Source organism: Oryzias latipes, chromosome 12 (genome assembly GCF_053564925.1).
Source record: "Oryzias latipes strain Hd-rR chromosome 12, Olatipes_Hd-rR_3.1".
Taxonomy (NCBI): Eukaryota; Metazoa; Chordata; class Actinopteri; order Beloniformes; family Adrianichthyidae; genus Oryzias; species Oryzias latipes.
The window spans coordinates 11671509-11680534 of NC_136248.1; positions in this window are offsets into that span (position 1 = coordinate 11671509).

Below are 9026 nucleotides of genomic sequence, written 5' to 3' on the forward strand. Positions count from 1 at the left end.
TAGAAGAACATAAACACTCACCTGAGCACAGGTGTTAGCTCACCTTTGCACTAATAGTTTGCATGATTGAATGAATGAAAGATTTCACACTAGTTGGTTTAAAGGCATAAGTATGCGTTCGTGAACACTATCTGTTTTGTGTGCATGTTGACATGTGGACATTTCTGCGGCTAGCAGGTGTGTTGATAATATTTGAGTGTGTGTGAACAGGCCCCGCCCTTTTTGTACTACATTTGAACCGTACCGTAACGATAAACAACCAGTAAACCTGCCTGCTCTATGCTGCTTCATGGTCTTACCCCCCTTCCCCTCCTATTATCACCCTCCTACCCCCCCCTCTCTCTAACGTCCCTCTCTCTTGTTCCCCTCTTTCCTTTTCCGTCCGGTCCAACACCAAAGATCTTCAAACATGATTGAAATTAATAAAGTTTGGCCTCAATTACAAAAGGGGTTTATTCAGACATACCTTTGGTTTGTCTGAAGATGAATAACCCCTCTTGTTAGAATAAAATATGTCCAACACAAGAGGCCCTCAGCTCTCATCTGTTTGCCTAGCTGTTGGACAGGACAAGTTAAAAAAAAAAAAAAAAAAAAAAAAAAAAAAGATAGTGTTCACACACGCATACTTATGCTTTTAAACCAACTAGTGTGAAATCTTTCATTCATTCAATCATGCAAACTATAAGTGCAAAGGTGAGCTAACACCTGTGCTCAGGTGAGTGTTTATGTTCTTCTAAAATGGATGGTGGAATGTGAAAAGAAGGAGGAGGAGCGCCCAGCCACCCCCAACACCACACGGGAACAGGCAGGGAACAACCGCCCCCCGGGCGACCAAGACCGCCACCCAGGCCAGGGCCAGCAGGACCGCCCCGAGGCCCCCAGAGCCAGAGAGCAGGGAGGCGCGGAGGGAAAGAGAGTGCCGCCCCAGCCCAGCCAGGAAAGCAGCCCCCCCGCCGCGCCGGAAGAGCCCAACGCAGGGCCCCACCGGAGAAGGACGCCCACAGCCCCAGACGAGCACCCCACCACCACCCAGGACTTCCGGGCATCCTCCCGCCCCAAACCCAGGTACGAGCCAGGACCCCCCAAGGGAGACCCGCTCCGCACTCCAGGCAGCCACCCACCCGGCCCACGGTTGGTCCAGGGAGGAGCAAGGCAGGGGCCCGCCGCCCCCGCCCAGGAGGGGGGAACCCCGGGGAAAAAAGGGTGGCCCACAAGGGGTGTTATAAATATGGCCCGACCAGGCTCGGCCATGTTGGAAGTTTGGCGGGGCCCAGCGCTCAGGGGCAAGGACCAGGACCCACCCCCCAGGGACACGAACACCCCCGGCTCAGGTGTAATATGAACCCCCCCACCGTGCGGAGAGAGCACCGCCGGGCCCAGGGAGCCGGCACCCAAGGGACACGGCCACCATCGCCAAGGGGCCCGTACCCCCCACCAGGGAAGGGGTAGGGGACAGATGGACCCAGGTCCCCCCTTCCTTGCAAAATGTGTGTGCGTGTATGTGTGTTTAAGAGGGTGTGTGTGTGCATGTGTGTGTGTTTATGTTGGAATGTATATATTGAAGGGGGAGGGGTGTGTGTACTAAGGGGGGTGCAGTTAAAATTGGCGAGTAGGGCACTAAGGGGACATCTCCTGATTACTCACAGTGATGTCCCCTCACCCTCCCCACCAAGGGGCCCTAAATGTCTAAGGTGCGGTTAAAATTGGCGGGTAGGGTGCCAGGAGGACATCTGCTGCTTGCTTGCAGTGATGTCCAAGCACCCCCCCTACCAAGGACCCTACATGTCTAAGGTGCAAATAAAACCGAAAGAGGGGGGGCCCACTCCATACGGCAACCATAAGTAGCCCCCCCCCAAGGCGCATCGCAGGCTAGCCGCCCACCCCACACAGAGAGAGAGGAGCCAGAAAGCGTCGCCCCCCCCGGAGCAAGCCCAGGCTCCCACCCCCAGACGCCGGCCCTAGAGGAGCTCTGGTCAGGCCTTGACGGGACCGAGGAGGCCAACCGGCCGAGGGAACCACTGATTGCCTCAGCGGAGACCCCGACCCGTTAGCCCCCCCGACCCGTACCCATAATGGGCCTCCCCCTCCCCCCCAGAACGCCCCCCCACAGGACAGGGCCGACAAGCCCCCCACCCCACACCACCCCAGACCCCGCAGCCGAAGCGGATGACACCCAGAGCGACCGGGGGCCCCGAAAGGGTTGTCCCGTCCCGTCCCAGAGCCAGGGAAGGGCCGATCCCAGATGGGCAGCCCATCCGGCGCCACTGCCCCCCCCCCCCCCCCCCCCCCGAGCAGGGCCCCCCGCCAACCCCCCCCAGCGCAGGCAAAGGGACAAACTACAGGCATATGCATGAATACCATAATTCCATAGCTTATGAAGAAATTTTTTACTATGTAAACAACTTTCCCCAGTGGACAATTAGTACGTCTGTCCGTCCGTCCACACGCCCGCACCTATATCTGCTCCGCCAGACGGACACACTGACGAGAATATCAGTTTTTTACATTATTATTTTTTTCATTATTACATTATCGTTCTGTTAACTTTATTATTTATGAGGATGAATTGCACTACATGTCAATATTGTAGAACATATATAACTTTTCTTTTTCCAAATATGTGTTCATTTGAATTTCTGTTGTAATTTTCGTTTGATTTTTTTTGTTTGTTTCACTGCTGATCGATCAAACGGGTGTTCGTGTAGCTGTTAATTTTAAGACTTGCTTTGTGAAGTCTTCATGTTATTTATGAGAGGCAGTATTGTTATTTTCACTTTCACGTGTTTCTTTCATCTGCCGACGGCGTCGCCGTTTCTCATTTCACCCGTTTTTGTGCGTACGCCTGGGTCAGAGCTTGCGTGGAGGACCGCACATTTTCCCGTCAAGTTTGCTTTTTATAAATCTCAACTATTGCGTAGAGAGTGGCGTACGCCTTCTTTTGTGCGTACGCAACGTTTATAAATGAGGCCCCTGGAGTCGGAGTCTATGTCACACTGAATTGCTTTATGATTCATTATTCCAGACTGTGAGGGGCAGTTCTACAGATTGCTAGGGCAAGACTGACAGCAGGGTCTACGGGAGAGACTGTCAGCATTTTTTGTGCAAGCAACCTGGGTGATGAATGATCTCGAAGTCATACTCAGCTAGCTTCTCCAGTCACTGGGCTAGCTTGCTTCCTGGTTCTTTCATTCGTGTTAGCCAACGTAGACTGCTGTGTTCAGTTCGTACCTTGAACAGCCGCCCAAGGAGATACTGCCGGAAATGTGACGTGAACTCAACAATTGCCAGGAGCTCCCTTCTGGTTGTGCAGTAGTTCTGTACAGTTTTAGCTTTTGTTTTAGCCATAGGCCAACACACGTTCAGCACCATTCTAGACTTGTGAACGGATTGCCCCGTTGCCGGTGTCGCTGGCATCTGTATTGGTGATCCTCTCACCATTATCTAGTGGGTAACCCAAGAGAGGAGCAGTGGTCAATCTGTGTTTGAGTGTTTCGAAAGAAGCTTGGTGCTCAGCCTGCCAGTGAAAACGTGCATTCTCCCTTGTCAGGTTGTGTAATGGCTCAGCGATAGCAGCAAAATCCTTTACAAATCTGCGATAGTATGAGGCAAGGCCAATAAAACGTCTAATGTCACGAATAGATGTAGGAGTGGGCCATGCCCGCACCTTACAGACTTTGTCAGGGTCGGTGGCCACCCCGTGCTCTGACACAATATGACCCAGGTAGGCAACTTGATGGCAAAAAGGCAGCATTTGGTGGGTTTAAGCTTTAGATTTGCTTACTTAAGTCTTTGAAACACTTGACCCAGCCTCTGTAGCATCTCAGGGACATCTTTTGCTATTACAATGACATCATTGAGATAAACAAGACAGGTCTCCCAATGCATGCCAGCCAGGTCATGGTCCATTAAACGCTGGAATGTTGCGGGTGCGTTGGACAACCCAAAAGGCATTGCATTGGATTCAAAAAGATCATTTCAAGTGCAAAAGGCAGCAGCATGGCGGGCTCGTGATGAGAGTTCAACTTGCCATTATCCAGAGGCGAAATCAAAGGTGCTGAACCACTTTGCAGTGGCAAGCGTGTCCAGGGTGTATTGAATGCATGGCAGTGGGTATGCATCCTTGATGGTGCAGTTGTTGAGTCCCCTGTAATCAACACACAAACAATAACTTCTATCTTTCTTACGCACCATTTCTCTTGCCACCCACAGCCACAGCAGCATCAAACTTTGTAGACTCTCTCTGATCTGTTGGTCCGCACACTGTTATTTCTCATCAGCCATTCGACGAGGAGGTTGTTTCACTGGAGCACCAGGCCGCGTTATGATGTCATGCTGAACAAGGCTGGTGCGGCGCAAGTCATCCGGCCCCCTGGAAAAAACACTTCCATTTACACAATAACAAGGTAACTTTGGGCATAAAGCTCCTGGAGATGCTCTGGGACTGCAGGCACTCCCAAGCAAGTGGTTGTGGGCAGGTTGACTTCGGAAGCTGCAAGGCCACTGGATGGAGGAACAGTCTCCGCTGGCTGGAGAAGGCCAACAATGGCACCTCCTTTAATAGTCACAGGTTTGTTGCCAGGGTTAAAGAGGCACAGCAGCACAACTTTGGTGGACTGGGCATCAACCAGGACTCTGGCAAGGAGAACTTTATGCTTTTCGACAAAGCCTCCAAACTTTACAGTCCCCTTGACCAGCGGTCCCCAACATTTATTGCGCCACGGACCGGTTTGATGTCTGGCAAAATTCTCACGGACCGGTATGTTATATGTGGCTGACACACGCTGCAGCAACACTGCAGTAAAGGCAGAGACACGTGATAAGACATACTCTGCACTTTTATTTTGACACGCTAAACATTGTACATCGCATAGGTGTTATCATCCCCTCCCCTTCCGATAATCATGGTGCTAAAAAGAAGTAAACACAACAGGAAGAAATAACTAAGGGTGAAACAACAGAACTGCCAGATGAAAGGACCCGTAGGCAAAAATAAACACCCGTGCTCAACCCTATTTTGACCAAAGCAGGCAAAGGGGATTGATTCCTATAATTCTCTGTGATGCCAGCTCCGACAGTAACCCCTGCAGTCTGCGGAACTCCGACAGCAGACCAAGCGTGCACGTGACCGACACTACAATACAACAAAATAATATGACTTGCATGAAAACTTTGGTATTTTCTAAACATAACAATAAACACGAGTTATGACATGAGCAACGTCCTCTCTGCCCGCAATACTCTCTGGTCGCTAATCGCTATTATAGCGTTTAAACATGCCTTCAAAATAAGTGCATGGAAATCCGACTCATCACAACGCTGAATGATGCGTGGGAATCTTCTGTTGGGATAAACCCGTATTTTAAGTAGGACTCCTGATACTGTCTATTAAATTAAGCTTTCTTTTTTTGGAAGTCGAAGGCTCGTCTTCTTTGTCCTGGCTGGGCCTTCCTTCTCCACTTGTCAAAGAAACTTTCCAAAGACGTTAATTTTTTAGTCATTTGCTAGTTCCAGGGTTTTATTTTAGCGGTACCCTATCACATCAACGGGAAGAGTGAATTGGCCTGTGCCAGCTATGTCTGCAACAAAGAAGTTTACTTCCACTTGACGGTGGTTGATGTTGACAGGAAGCTGGGTCTCACCTATCACTGGCACGTCCCAAGGTCCCACCCCAAGTAAAGTCTCTACAACAGATGGACTCAGTGGAGGCCTCACATCAGATTGAATGGTGTTAAAATGTGTAGAGGTAACATGCTTCTCCGAGCTCCACTGTTCAAAACTGCACACACCTCCAGTCCATACATGCTAATGTGAACAGCCATTTCACCACCTTGGGCATTGAGATGGACGACTGCGGGCTTTGACCTTTCACCTGGAGCACTTGGGCGTGACTGTATTAGTCTTTCTTGGAGAAGACGAGCACTGACGTTGTTTGTGGCCCCACCCACCACAATTATGACAACGGATATTTCCCTTTCTTTTTTTTTTTTCTCCCTTTCTCCCTTTCTAAGGTTGTTGCGCTGCCTTGGTGTGCCAGCCGGAGCAAAGGGAAAACCCGGAGTAGGTGAGGGGTTTGGTGGAGGTGAAAATGGAGCAGGAACAGTCTCGCTTTTCTCCCTGACGACAGCGGTGCGGGGTCTATGTTCGGGGATGTTACGAGCCCCTTGCTGCATTAGGGCTGTGACGTAGGAAGCAGCCCTTTTTGTGATCTCATGATGATGAGCTATCTCATCAGCTCTAGCTAAGGTGGGTGGGCTGTTTTCCTAAAGGTTTCTGGATTATATGAGCATCACCCAGACCATTGGTGAAAACTTCCACAGTTATGCGATCTTGTTCGGCCTCTGATCGGTCACCATAAGCTACAGCTACTTTCCCATGAATGTAATCCCTGAACATGTGAAGAGGCTCATCAGCCCTGCGAACTCTCTGCCTCAGTTCCACTGCTGCCGCTGCAACATGATCTGAAGAAGGTCCATAAGCAGTTTCCAGTTCGTCCAGCAGGCGGAGATAATCCCACCTGGCTGAGCTCGGGTTTAGGTGGATGATGGCTCCTGTTGCTCCAACCAGGCAGAACTTAAGCTGGGCTGCCATTGTCTTTTCAGACCAGTGATTAGTCTCTGCGCAGGTTCGAAACTCTCTCATAGGTGTGCTGCCATCATAGGTGACTGGGTGCAGTGTAGGAACTTTCTCTCTTGAATCGCAGTCCTCCTTGCTGTCCAAAGGAGAAGGTTTCACCCCAGACATAAAGCAGCTCTCTGATAAGTGTTCATTTTCAATGGTTTCATGTGAATGGAGGCGAAGATGCTGCATGGGGAGTGTGCATGTAGTCTGTTTGGACTGGGCTGGTGTGCTACGCATAAACTTTTCTATGTGGCAGGAGGGAAATGGGTTTGAAGGAGGACACTGTTATTCAAATTTCATAGTGGGAGCTGAACGCCAAGCACCCAGACCCTATAATTTTGACTGTTAGCCTCGACAAAGGGGTTTGTGCTCGCAGACTGAGCTGGGCCGTTGGGCAGGGCAAATAGTTCTCCTCCCTTAGTTAGTGAGCTAGCATTTGCAGTGCAGCTTTCATCATAGAAACAGGGGTTATTCACATCTAGCCTGAGCTTTGCTTTTATCCCTTGTGCTATCCTAGGCACTTTAGCATTGGAAGTTGGGTCATCTAAACCCACTAGACAGTGCGCTGAACCTTATTTCTTCAAAGATTTGTGAACCTCACTGGTGTCCATGGATAACATGAAATCTTTCCACCTTTATCCACCTTTGTCATGGTAGGGAGAACACGTCAATGTAAGGGTGGGGTCATGTAAGATAGCACAAGGGTTACGGGTATACAATGTCCCATGTTCCTCCTCTTGAACATTGGTTAGTGACATAAATGGACTGGAATACGTAGTTTTATTATCCCTGTTGGCATCGTGGGACTTGCAAACGGCCGCCATTTTAATTCGTCGTTTTCCAGTAATAAGAGTTCGGCTACAGTCACTTTGTTTCAAAAGTTTATGATCCTCTTGTTTTATTGTCTTGACTCTTAATGCTCTCCACTCTGCTAACAACTGAGAGTTGCTTCGTGGTCGCCAGTGTTGAACCTTTCCTTCAATGACTCTTTTTCCTTTCTGACAGTGGTTGAAGTACAAGGACAAGTGGTTGAAGTACAAGGCTGATAGCGGGTCTGTGTAATTATTAATGCCTGTTCAAACAACGTTGGTCGTCCTGACTTATCTATATTACAAAGATTTACATGATTCCCTGTTATGTGACAGAATTGTGAGTGGCATAACGAAAGACCAAGAAAGAGGCAGATTACTCAGAGAAGCAGATCTCACACTAGAAAAGGTCATTAATATCTGCCGTGCCAGTGAAATAATTACCAGCCAAGTGAAAGCTCTCACTGAAGAAGCAGAAGTGAGTAGATTGATGACAAAAAAAAATAAAGGAACATTTAATCCAGTGAAAGCAGAGCTGAAAGAAATACACTGTAACAGATGTGGACTCAAGCAAACAGTTAAAAAATGTACTGCATTTGGACAATCATGCAACTGCAAGAAAAAGAATAATTTGACTAAAATGTGCAGATCACAAGTCCAAAGGAAGCAGCAAGGAAAGAGAGTGTATGGAGCAGTGAGAAAGTGAAAATGATGTGTTTCTGGGAGCAGTAAAAACAAAGGAAAAAGTAATTGCTGTGATGAATTCTGGAGATACAAACACTGAGATTTGTATGGTGGCCGAGAACCGCCATTGCAGCAACAACAAAGAAAGTGCTGCAAAAAAAAAAGTTACAGCAAACATAAAAAAATACAACTGCAAAAACAAAAAAGTACCTGCAATTACCAAAAAACCGCTGCAAATAACCGCCATCACAAAAAAAGTACTGTAAATGTTGCAAAAAAGTTGCCTCAACATCAAAAACACTGTAAACATAAAAAACGTCTAAGGGAAGTGAATTTTGAAAACAGAAGTGACGTCACGACTGATCGGAGATCAGTTTGCAGATTTATACACCAGAAGTGCATTGCTTTTTGCTATATTCCCTGTTGCGACAAGGAGGAAAACAGGAGTACGAATCAGAAAACGGACGAGAGAGTGAGGTAAGTGAAAATATTAGTGTTCATTGTTACTATATGTGTACTTTTGATGTTATTGATTAGGCCAGGTAGCCTCAGGTTTTATGTTGGTTTATTGTTAGCTTCGGCTAACGCTCAGACAACAGTGTACAGAACAACCACTAATCATTCTGCGTTCACGCCAAACGCGATTCACGGGGCAAATTTGCGTTTGGCGCCTGTCCTTTGCTGCGCGTCGAAGTCTCTGTCCAAAAATGTGTTTCTGTGCTTGATAATACGACCGCATATGGGAGGAGCTTTCAGCTAAAAACATAGCTGAAAGCTAAAAAACATTAGCTTTCAGCTAATGTTTAACATTAGCTCAAAGCTAGCTCATTAGCTAATTACCCCTTAGCCCGACACGCGCCAGTGGGTAATGGTAGCGGTCCCGAACCTTTTACAGGAGTTTTACTAGTAGTTACT